Source organism: Calidris pugnax, unplaced genomic scaffold (assembly GCF_001431845.1).
Source record: "Calidris pugnax isolate Ruff unplaced genomic scaffold, ASM143184v1 scaffold109, whole genome shotgun sequence".
Taxonomy (NCBI): domain Eukaryota; kingdom Metazoa; phylum Chordata; class Aves; order Charadriiformes; family Scolopacidae; genus Calidris; species Calidris pugnax.
This window is the reverse complement of record NW_015090844.1, coordinates 728579-742185: the sequence shown is the minus strand read 5'-3', so window position 1 is coordinate 742185 and position 13607 is coordinate 728579.

Genomic DNA, 13607 nt, shown 5'->3' with positions numbered 1-13607 from the left:
ATGTTAAGGTACTTAAAATGCCATGTGTGTCCTTGTCCAAGGCACTCCTTCCTTCTGCATTCACACTTGTCTATCATGGGGATTAATTGCTTCCTGCCATCTAAAGAAAATATTTTGCAGTACTGCTTTATGTATGTACACTCTGGAATACTTTCTGATCCTTGTGAATTAAATGTAAATTGATCTGCTAAAATGGAACAGTTGATGAAGTGTAATACAGCTGAAGAAGACCGCACATTTTGCTTAATCTTATTTCATGTTCCTCCTGCATCTTCTTCTGATCACTTTTCTGTATCTTTCCTTTTCCTGTTTGCCATAAAGAGAAGGTTGCTTGATGTATATCAGATTCAGTTCTGGTAATCATTACAGAGTTGATTATACTCGCTGAATTAAAGACAAACTATGAATCAGAAGAGCTTCAGAAAGTTCCTGTAATTGGGGGCAGATCCAATTAGCCTTGCGGACAGGCATTTCGGAAAACAAAACCGTAACACTGTAGTTGTAATACAGTCAACTGAAGGATATAGTAGGCTAGCGTGAGCCAAATTGGGCCAATATACCCACTTTAGTATGACATTTTTGCATTGCCAGTAGAGAACTCTGCCAAGGTGTTACTGAAAATTTTATTTTTCCTACAGTTCTGTATGAGGTGGTTAATGCAATGATCAGACTGACACTCAAGGGATGCATTCATTCGACAATAGGTTCAAATGTATTCTTGCAGAGATAAGTTATTGCATAAGATTACTTTACTTTATATGATGCTAACAAAAAAAAGACAACTTGCATGCAGTAAATATTTAAGATATTGCACTTTTATACATTTATTACATTAACACTCTCTTCCTAAAAATAAAATTCCATTTATCTCAAGATGAAGTATCTGGAGTCTCTTAACAGCTCTCAGTTAACTGCACACAAGTGTGACTGTATACTAGAGGTTAATCCATTTGTCATATGACATGCTGTAGAATATTTGGTTTATTCTAAATGCTGATTTTGGGAAGGCAGAACAGCATTTTGTATCGGTATCTTCATTGCTGCTTTTCTCAGCGTGTCTTCAGAGAACCTTTGCAATTACTGGCAGGACTTGATTTATTTTAGCTCCATAAACTGACTGACATATAAAAACCATTATTAAGGTTTTTCTTCAAGAACTTTAGAATTCCCCTCTTTTATCCAACTTAGTACCTACATTACTCAACCAGAATGTAACTGAGGGGCAAAAGGCCAGATATAAACATAATCAAATTGGATGCTTCCCTTGCTTAATAATTTTTTAACACATAAATCAATAATACCACTATAATTTAGCTGATGGAGCTATTCCTCTTGAATTGCAACAGGCTAACGTGGTACTAAGACAGAAGAAATCCATTTTCCTCGTCTTATATACGTAATTGTATTATTCAGATTCTTTACCAGATGTCAGACGTGTTCAAATGATGTTATGACTAGTATTTGTAAAAACAACTTAATTGATTTTCAGTATTTTTTTCTACAGTCTAGAAATTGTTCACATCTCTTGTAGGAAAGTATGCAAATTATGGCACGAGTGGATGATTTCTGTGGTTATGGATTAAACAGTTCTCCTTTCATATATATTCACAGTCATACATGCTGATTTCATTTCTGCTGATATGAAGCAAAAGCAACTCCTCTGAAGATAGCAAAATGTAATTCTCAATTTAAAAGCAGAAGAGCAAAATATTATTTAGCTCTAGAGGGTGAACGTGGGACGCAGCCTCGATGATGGTGTTAGAATGTAAATGAGCACAACAGGTTTCATAAGCAGAGAAAGCCCAAGTAAACTGAGAAATCATTTTTGAACCATTTAGGTGACTGTTCACTTGTTCAAGCTTAATAGGAAAATAAAAACTCGTGTATGAGATACTTTGTTAGCATATCTCCAAGAGGCTTCTTCAAAGGTTTGTCACAAAAATTACAGAGTAATGCAGACTAAGAGTTCTTTCTCCCTTACTCTGGTGTTCAAGAGTTGAGTAATACATACTCTTGCGGAGCGCTCAACATGAGGGACACCTCCAAACTGCAGCAGAGGGGAGCAGTGTAATGCTGCAAGGCCTGGAAGGGGAACCTTACCTCCTCGATCAAGCAAGTGAAATCTATTTCACTAGTTGACCTGCAATATAGGCATAATTCAATTATTTGGCATGTCTTAGCATTAAAAAGTGTTACTGTGACTTCAGTAGCCTAGTGGATGATCTTCACAATTTTTTGCTCTTCAGTCATTCTAATGGAAATAGGAAAGAGCAATTTTCTTGTGCTACAAAACCAGAAGGTGAATTCCTTTCCCCAGCTCTCCAGCACCAGCTGTCTTAGACAGCCATGAGTATGACCTTTATTTAGTTTTCCATTGCACGGGAAGCAAAAAGATAGGTCCCAGAATCTAATGAAATGGCAGACAAGTTGAGCTGCTGCAGACTTCATTTTCTGCAATCCATTCATACTACTTTAGTCTTTCTGTTCAGTAATTCGGTGCCCAATGCATTTTAGCAGAAGGAAAATAGATTTGCTTGTCTGCCTGGAGGTCTTTAGAAAAATTTGACTCCACTATGACTCCTCAGAGGAGGCCTTTGTTAGAGCTTATCATCTAGAATTTCCCAACATTTGGTTTAAATTTGTTTAAATTCTGTAACGGAGGTTTGTGTGAAGAAAGTATGCATTTCCATCACTGACAGCAGCCTGTCTTGAGCAGAGTGACTCAGTGTTATAGCATTATTTAAAAGGCTCATGGTTACACGGAAGTTCCCACATGGCACTCTGCTGTCACCGTGACCCACTGTGCTGCTTGGGAACTCAGGGTCCCAAAGGGTGGAAATTTTAACAGAAAGTTGCAGTATCTGATGTTTCTGCATTCAAAGCAAGAGCCATTGTGCTGTTCTTTAGAGGAACAGAACTTCTCTACTGCAGAGACACCCTATTCACTTTTTGGTTTTTTCCTCTCCCTCTCTCTCATTTTTATTTAAAAAAAAAAAATCTTCCAAGGGAACTGAGAAGGCTGATGACATCCTACACCAACATTCCAAACAACGAATTTCAGTAATCTTGTTTGAGCCCACAAGAGACCAAAATGTTTATGAATATGATCACTGGCTATAGATGTGGAGCCTGTAATTACAACATCAAGCCTGTAAAGTCTAGTGGGATTCAGCCTGTAGATACCCCTTGTTCTTTTTCTCAAGTAGCCAGAAAGGCAGCGATTGATGATAGATGGCCACTAACAATGTACTGAGATCTTCAGTAAGAACAAGCAGGACATGAGACTGTGAAGTATCTGCATGCTGAAGTTACTGATGCAGGAGGAGGGAACTTGATTTTTGTACAAAACTGATTCAGTAACTACTTATGCTTAGGCTGAACGTACACTGAGAAAACAGCACTGTGGAAATCTTCATGCCACCTAATGAAAACACAAAAAGGTAAAATCTGAGGCATTTTGCCAAGACTTTGAGGCTGTCATTAATGGAAACACAATTCAGAATGTATCTGTACAGCCCTATACTACCTACCTATAAATGCAGGAGCTGTGACACTTAGGAAATGGCATATATAAATAATGACATAAAGAATTAAACAGAAGGCCAATGCCAGTCCACGCAACTTTACATCTTTCATTGCAGACAGGTACAAACACTTTTAAGTGTATTTATCTATATGTACATATACATTTCTATTGGCATAGAGAGCATATCAGGCACCACGATGTCTGAGAGCACCATAGTCTCACACATAATGCCTGCCTACTGAAAAAAATTCCAGAATGGTATAGTAAAACCATTGTGATTTCATAGATACTGATGAAAATTAGAAGTCATGTCTTGTTTGAATAAATATTTTTTTCTTTAAATTAAACAGAAGTTTATTTCAAAGGTGTTCTACAAGAGCCTGAGTTTCTTGATACCTTACATGAAGGGTATTAGGCTTTCACAGACTGCAGTGATGGGAAAATCCTGGATGTGGAAGTAGAGTGTGGTCAAGATACTAGAATTACCTTATGAATGTCTGAAAACAGAAATAGTCGGTTGGAACATATATATTTTCCAAATCTTTTTGTATATTTCTGCATGCAAACCTCATCATTTGGGATTTTAAAAGTTTCAGATGTCGTCCTTCTCAATGTCCTTGGGTGTTAATAATACATGTGTCGGTTTCTAGCTTTTTATTTCATAGAACTACACTAAATGAATTTGCAACTAGTCAATTATTTTTTAAGCAACTTAACCTATGTTTATTAGCATTTACTACAAAATCGAATTTGTGTTCAAAGAAAATTGTTACTGGGGTGTTGGGGGGGGATTATTTATTCACCAAGGAAATAAAAGAAGATTCTTTTTTTGTCGTCCATGTTCTAGCACAGCAAAGACAGTCACCATGAATACTGTAAAAACAAAGAAGCACTTAGCAGATTCTAGAAGTTGTTTAATTCCTGTGTATGACTTGCCATTGGCAAACAGTGTGCACCTTTCCCAGACCTCAGTGTTAGTTACAGGGTCACAGCACATCCAAATATTCAGAAGAACAAAACAAAAAATACTCTCTACTTCTTGATTGAATTTCCATCCTCCCTGGACTAGCATTCGAGTAAATTACTTGCATTTGTCATTTTTAGTAGTTAGTGCTGAAATTCTGTCATGTAAGTGCCTTGGCACTGACTTCATAAGACGACCCTCACTGTTGGTTTACCTCAGGGTAAGCACCATTTTTTGTGGCACAGGAGATCAAATGGCAAATACCACAGTTCTAGGACCAGTGGTGGCCCTCTGAATGGCATCTGTTGACCTTGGGTGTTTGCTTATCTCTTTGTTGGGGTAGAAATCTAAACACCTAGTCCAGAGTCCAGGATTTGAGGACTGCAATTCAGTCTGATTACCCAAGGAGTTTGGAGATGAGTACTTGCAGATCTGCTACAATTTCACAGTGAGTGAGCCACTCACTGTAAAGTAGATAGCTTTACAGAAGTGGAATCCATTCTGTTTACAGAGAAAACACTTTGTAAAAAAATAAATAGCCTACACACCTGCTAATGAGTCATCCACAAAAGCCCCTGACCATCACTGTCCATAACAGGCTTCTCATAAGACTCTTAGCAATTTATATTTACCAAATTCCAATATGAAAGGTATTTTGATGGAACTGTAGGGACTGCTTGGATGAATGTTCCCACTTTATCAATTATCAAAATTTGATATTATTTGAGTATCAAAACAACTCAGTGCCTATGAAAAGTGAATTAAACGGGCTGTTATTGAGGTTATTTCAGGCCTTGCCCTCATTTCTGGTACTTTTTTCACAAATTTTCCCTGTGCTCAGTGGGCACAAGTCAAATGTTTAGTAATTTTAAGATTTCACCAGTAGGTCGCAAGTATATGGTAGTCAGTCACTTTTCCAAAACAAAACTGAAGGCAGTCATCTAGGAGGATGATGGAAAATAACGTCAGGAATATGGAGGAGATTTTCTTCCTGGCAGAAAAATTAACTATATAAGCCACCAAAGATGCTAAAGATGTAAGAATTAAAGAAGCACCTATTTCTCATAAATAGATCAAGATAGGCGTTTTCTGTTAAACTTTGCAATATGGATTTTGATCAAATTTGCTATTTAAAATTTTCTTTCCTGAAGAAAGACCACATTTCTTCAGTGGACTTCTGTTTTTCCTCCCCATGTAAGCCTTGCACACTATGAATAATCACACATCAAAAGGTGCATTATTTCTTTCTATCTTGCATGTGGCTAAAACGGTTTGATAGTATCTATGGTTTTTCAGGTCAATTCACTGAACTTTTAAAGATAAAAATATTTCCAAAAGGAGAATGTCTAATTTGACGACGGTTGGTATCACGATGACCAGACTCTTAGTGTAGTTTTATGACAGTAATTAAAGTACACACTCTACAGAGCTTCAGAGAAGTATTTCAGTAACCCTGCTAAAGAATATCTTCATTCTGAGCACCTGTGCATCATCTACCCCTAACACTGCTCTCACAGACACCACATATCCTCTGTCAGACCTGGCTAAGTCTTCTGATTATCTGTCCTTCTCAATTCTTCCAATCCTTTGAAAACAAATCTCAAGTTTCTGAATTCCACCGTGTCAATATATTTTGCCTACTGAGACTAGCAGAAAGCAGTTGTTGCAGAATTTAAATGAGTCAAACGCATGGATGCAGACCATGGGAGAAGGCCATAAACTGCATTCACAATGCTTTGATTTATTGACTTTACAGATTTTAAGACTGCTGTTGGACAGAGTTAGTGAAAGGCTTACTGGCATGCAAAAATTCCAGAAACTGAAAGCCTACAATTCTGAATAGAAAAAGTGACAGACTGATTACAGCTTAACTTAATATTTTCCTTCCAAGGAATAGAAAAACATCACTTTTCGGTACAGGTCTATAATTTTTATAAGTTCTACCTAACGGGGGCCTATAGGAAAGATTCAGACTCTATTTATTTCAGCTATCTTTATTTGATTATTTGAAATACTCTTCTTTACCTTTATTCACAACCCCAATTTTATATTTTAACAGTAGCTTACAGAGCTCTTAGAATCTAATATGGTTTACAACTTGTATATGTTGATTTTTGTAACCTGGCTTATATGTGATGGAGTGGCTTACAGGAACAGAGCAGATACACCTGATTACAACCTCAACAATAAAAAGAGTACATTAACCAGGCTGCTTGGCATTCTTAGTTGAACACACCTTTTCTCTGTCTTTAGTACCTGGTAACTGAAAGCTTTGAGGATCTAAAATGAACCAATGCATTAAATAAACAAATAAAAAAAAGCCAAAGCTGGCAGAATTAGAAAGGGAGGGAGGGAGGGAAGAAAGATATTATAAATCATTGAATTAAACAAGAATACAAGTAACTAATCTTAAATCTCCTGGTGGTAATGTATTAGAAGATTGTGTTCTGCGGAAGATTAACATACCAGTAAAAAACCTTAATTTCTTTTTCTAAAAATTATATGCAGGAACTTTCAAAACACAAAATCTGCACACAATTTAACGCAGCCTTTTTTAAAAATGAATTATGATGAAGAATACTAGTTATCAGACCAGAAGGCAGTTCCTGTTAAGAAACCTGTAATTAAAAAAATGATTAGAATCGTTTAGGTTGGAAAAGACCCTGAAGATCATCAAGTCCAAGCATTAACCTAACACTGCCATGGCCACCATTAAACCATGTCTCTAAGCACCACGTCTATGCGTCTTTTAAATATCTCCAGTGACCGTAACTTGAACCACTTCCCTGGGCAGCCTGTTCCAGTGCTTGATAGCCCTTTCAGTGGATAAGTTTTTCTTAATATCCAATCAAAACTTCCCCTGGATCAACTTGAGGCCATTTCCTCTTGTCCTATCACTTGAGACTTGGGAGGAAAGACCAACCCCCACCTGACTACTTTCAGGTAGTTGTGGAGAGCGACAAGGTCTTCGCTCAGCCTTCTTCTCTCCGGGCTAAACAACCCCACTCCCTGCACTTATCATGGGCTGGAGAGGAGAGTTCCTGGAAGTAGTCTACATGCCTTATACTTCAAAAGTGACAAATTACCAAAGCTAGGAAAAATTTCTGCAAAGAAAAATTTCTGCAAAGAAAAACCACAATTTTAAAGAAATTTATTAGATAAAGGAAAATAGATTCAGTAACAGGACAGACTTGGCTAAAAGTTCACCTTAACTCAGTAGCAAAGGGAAGGGAAAGAAAGTGCAGCCTATAGAAAAAATGAAAAAGCTAGTCATAAATCACAGTAATTCAAAGGTAGGGACTACAGAAAATGTTAAAAGGAGGTTTAAATACCAATGGCACCGAAGGACAAGGCGACTCTAAAACCACAGATATTTCAAACTACATTAGAATATATTAGCAATGTTGTGGGTCCTACGTGATTTCACGGAAATGGTAAAACATGAGGATGAAGAAATTATGAAGCAGACATTCCAGATGCTGATACCTGGTATATGTCTGAAGGGAACATAGCGAGATGCTGTCACATGAGCGTGATTAAAATAATTTTTAATCCATTAGTAACTACGCATAATTGTGAATAATACGGAGCAGGAATTAAAACAGGCCTGATAACTTTCAGCCAAAACGTCTGAGGAGGTCTTGTTCTGTTTGATGTGTAATTTTAATAAATCATGAACTCCAAGAGAAATACCAGAAGACTGGAACAGTGCTGTTCTTGTGCTACTATCAGCTGTAGTTTAATTAATTAAATGCTGCCAGCAGTCAGCACAAGTAAACACCTGGATAAATTTTCAAACACATTTGCCTGAATGTTACTGAACGCTTTATGATAAACTGAAGAACGGAACAAGAAGTGATATACTCAGGCTTCCCATTCCAGCTCTGCCACAGACATGGTGTGATCAGTGGAAATGGATTCATTATTCTCTTGCCTTTCAGATAGGGGTGGTGGAGCACAATGAGTACCAAACAGGCTTTCGTGGGAGGCAATGCATTAATTTTAGTGAAGTTTAGACTACATGATAAAAGATAATATAAAAATGTAAAACTTTATTTTATTTGCCAGCAGCAGAAACATGTTTTTTTTTTTTCCAAAACATCTTTTAATCCAATACGTTTCTAAGTCCCTCTTTGAACCTGCAGTTACTGAATGTGTTTTTATCAGCACTGTGAAATGCTTGAACCTGAAAGAATTTGAAGACTGCTGCTAGGGCTCATTGCTGTAACAGGAGATGATGTGTTTAATTTCTCCATAGATATTGAAACATTTACATAACATTAATTCTAATCAGTAGTTTTAATACTAAACATATAGGATTTCTTTCCTCATGCAACAGGATTGTGGGCTTGTAGTTAAATGTGCATTAGCTTCTTTATTCCTGCATCCCATAAGCCTTTACAAAACACAGCATTAGTAAATCTTAACAGCAGCACACGTGTGTGGGGTAACTCAGGAGAATTTTCCTATGGGGTCAAACCTTTAGGATTTAAGAGAGGAGTCTTTTTCTTATCCTTCCACTTACAAGAATGATGATCTGAAAATTCCTTTGCCTCCTTGTTCGCTAATCTTCCTTATCATCTTTTTTATTTCTTTCATGAGATAAGGTACACCAGCAGTTTTGGTTTACTCTCATAATTTTTTGGTTTTGCAGTGTTAGGATAGTGGGTAACTTCACATTACAAAAATGAGATTAGCCTACCATGTAATTAAATTAGCAAAATTTGGCTATGATAAGTCTCAGGCATCTGTTAGAAAGAAACCTGAGCTGCTGCTGCTGGTTGTTTTCAAAGTATTCTTACTGCAAGGACCAGTTTTGCCTGAGAGAGTTAGGCTGGTTTTTGATTTTTATCCAATTAATTGCTGGCTTTCTAAGTACTACTTTAATTGGTATCCTTTACTCCAGGAATCTCTGTTCAAGGCTAGGAGTATATTAAATAATGTGTACTTGTAAGGTGGTTGAATCTGGGATATTTTTCACTGCACCAGTATTTGGGGTCATTGAACCTGTCAAACTTGTTTGAGCCCGTAAAAAAGTTTCTCTGAGTCTATTCCTTTTAAGGAGTGCAGCTACTGTGATTTACTGAGCAATGACACACACAAAGTACACAGAGTGCCAAAGAAAATAAACAAGTCAGCTGGAGTGAAACTTAATCACTGTGTAAAATAACAAAACAAATAGAAACTAAACCATGCACACTAAAGAGAAAGCCACACATGAATGTTAGTGCAAAATTTTGCTTATTTTAATCTCCCAATTTTGAAATATGCCCAATATTTAGAGTCTGTTTCTCTTTGAATCTCTGTATCCTACATAGCTGTTTACTCCTAAGAAAAGTGGATATAAACCACTACCAAATAAAAAAATCTGTATCCATTTTTCACAGGTGAAAATGACCACGCTCTGTGAAGGCCCAGAAAAAAAAATGTATTTCTCATATTTTCAGTACTTCTTGAGTGAATGACAGCAGGATATCCAATGGTCTTCTACCACTCTTCTCTCTCATGGCAGGTAAGAACATATTCTTAGAAATAGCTAAGAAAAAGCATGTATGTAATTTAGGAGAAAAACTGAAATATTATTGGTATCAAATATTCTGCCTTTAAGTTCTCTCACCATACCAACAATACCCAAAAAGCCACTGTGAGCCATCAAAAAAACCCCACTTTAAAACAGCAAAACTGACATCACTTCCCTCATTGAACCTACAATGATACATTTTTGCTCGTGTTTTTTCTATAGTGTGATCTGCCCCGCTTCTATACCCATTACCTTTTTTATTCAACCAGCTCAGCTACTTCCGTGTAAAGCACATAACAAAACACAAGGTTATGAAACATCTAAAAGTTCCTTCTACTGTAGCTGTTCTCCAGGTTCCTACCTCTACCCAAACCCACAATATCCACTCTCTTCTTAGTTTTCACAGAGCACTGTCTCTTGGTCTTTTAATTGGTACCCTCCTGATTTGAAGACCATTTGAAGATGATGCTCACTCTTACGGAAGCATAACAACAACAAAAATCTCATCAGCAGGAGAGAGCCGCATATGATTTTGTGTGCCTTTGCTCATGAAGAGTAACTATGCACAGGCAGAAGAAAGAGGAAAGTACCTGTAGCTGGTTTATGTGTTTGTTACAAAGTACTCACTGAAAACAACTTCTGGCTGTCCTCCATGAGGTCAAACAAAACCACCACCCCACTCAAGAAAAATTACTGATTTTAAGCTTTTCCCAGCTGTTTGTGAGCAGAGCTTTTTCAGCTACTTTACATGTAAGTAACATGGGCGATCAGACATTTGAATTCTAAGCATTTTTTACATCACAAAGATTTTTTAGAATCTCAAACCTGCCCTTATCAAAACATGTGCTTTTAGCTGGGGGCAGAATTTTCACCACTGACAGTTATTTATATTGTAACCAGCTTTCAAGAAAAGCTGTACTGACACCAACCTTTTATGTACCCCTCAGGTTTTTTTTTGGCAGCCTTCTCAAGAGTGTTAGGACTTCGTACGCCTGTGGCTGTGGGAGTGGGCACGTCTGGTTAATGGCGGGTCAGCCAGAGGAGTTAAAAGGAAATGTGCTGGATGCTAATAACTGGTCTAGAAAATGCCACTAAGTCTTACTATACTGCACAGCCTCTTGGAGTATGACTTTTGATAAAAGCTGGAGGCTGCTACAGACAGAGGGGGCTGCCAGGTACTTGGAGCAGTTGTATTTTGATTCAGCTGCACCATAGGAAGTGCAACTACATTTCAGATAAACAAAGTCCTCAGGAGCTCATGAGAAAATATTGATAGCTTTGCAATCTGCATGATTCTGTAACTCGGCTACAGGATAATCAAACCGTGACCACTGCGAGTTTATTCACGGCAGCAACAATTTGGCTGGAAGATAGCACTGGTGATTGGAAGAAAGCTTAAGCAAACCATGCAAATGTTAGTTCCAGGCATGAATTGCCCAGAGGATTTCCTACATTATACTAACTTGTTCCTAGGAAAAGAAATAGGTGAAATACAGTGTAATATGTAACACTCGGGGACCTCCACAGTCACTGAGAAATTGTTTAGAACTCGACTGCATTATGGCACAACCCACCCCCATCCGGACGCTTAACCCTGCTCCCATAAGAGCTGGGAACCTGTGTAGCTTCCCCTTTCCTCTCCCTTCCCTTGGCTGTTGCATTATGACGCCTTTTTTTTTTCTTTTCTTGTCTCTACTGTTAAAGAATCTGGGAATTGGGACTCTCCTCCATTGATAAAAGACTTTTTGTTGACGCTTCTTAAGTGAGCTGATACACTTCTGTGGAACCATGGAGGAAAAACTCACACAGTACAATCCTAAAAACTCTTCTGTAGGTATTTGTTTTTTGTTTTTCAATAATGCTAATAAAGGTAAGAGATACAAAGTAAGAATAAATTTGGCTTTTGAATTTTTGCCTTGGAGAGCCAGTCCTAATGTGGGAACAGAGATATGATGTGAATTTTCAAGGAAGTTGTTGGCGTAGTGGGAATAATACTTCTGTACACACCTTTCTGTGTAGCTCGCCGAAAAACCCCGATTCTGAAACTTATCTCAAACTGTATGTACTAGTCATCAAATACTATTAGACAAGGCAAATATTTACTTGCACTAGCAATGAATAACACTGTTCACAGAATAGCCACATTTGTGTGAAACTCCAGGATCAGCAAACGCAGAGGATCCTGACTCCTTTAAAACCTGCCTCCACTCTTTCTTATGCCAGGAAGGTATTCCAAAAAGTTACCACTGCAAAAAAGTACAAAAATATCTATCTTCAAATGATGAAGCAACTTCTGTATAATTACTTACTCATATATTTAATTGGTAAAGGTGGGGACAATTGTTTTCCATTGACGTAGAAATACTAAGCTTTGATTTTAAAAAAAATTTTACATTCACAGTATAAATACATGCAACTGCCTATAGGGAAGAAATCAACAAATAACCATTTAAACTTGTTTAAATAAATACTTGCTTATCTTTCTATTTTCTAATGGTTTCACCTATCACTATTGCATAAACTTTGAGTCAAAAGCTTGTTGCTTGTTATTAAACACATTTAAAACTGTAAGTTCAAAAGTTCAAGTATCATTACAAGGTTTGTTTTATTTAGAATAAATCAGTAGAGAAAAAAATGGTAGGATGATGACAAAGTAAAGAATTAAACGCTAAGAAACTTTGAACACATGCACAGAGAAAGCACACTGAGAAAAAAACCTTTGTTTAATTTTTAATGCATATATTGTGTTAATATAAATCTGAGGATCGAGCTTTGATGTAATAAATGTTTCTTTCCTCCTAATATTCCCCCCCCAAAAAAGCAGGAGAAAAAAAAAAAAAAACCAGAAAAAATGTTTTTCCACACCTGAAATAACCTTGAAAGGAGACTTTAAAATCATGTGGTTTTGCAGACCTTCAGTAGAGTTGCAAGGTCATAAATATCATACTCTCCACTGTTTGAAAACTTGTAGATGAGTCTCAAACTCTGGGATGTGGATTATGACGTAGTGTTACATCAGCAGGTGTGTCCTAAAACAGCTGTGGAGATGATTCTGGCCGGAGAACAGAAAAGGCTGAATTGAAACAAATCCTGATGCCATGGGATGCGTAGCCTGAAGGTGTTCTCACCTCGACCACCCTCAGCATAAAGTTATAATTTTAGCAAACGTGGCTATGTAGCTATTTCTCTTTGGCACTACAGTAGCCGAGCAGCTTGCTTGCAGTTCTGTGTCCTCAAAGGAGATCGTGATAATTATTTTGCGATAAGTCTGTGTTTTCTATATTAAGGAACAGCAAACATGCTGCTAATTGCTGCGCACCTGTATGACCGCTGACCTTGAACTACTTGTAGGCGGGAGAAGGGAAGCAACTGTTGCCGTACCATGAGATATGGTGGGCTCCACGGACAGGGCACCCGAAAACAGCCTCCCGTGGGTGCCCCACAGCTGCTCTGAAGGATGCTGGAGCGGCTCCCGCATCCGTCTGGATGTGGATGCGGGAGATGAATTTTCAAGACTACATTCCTTATGAAATGCGAGCCAGTGAGTTAAATGCTAGATTCGGCTACGTAAGCAAGGAGTGCAATACAGCTAATTC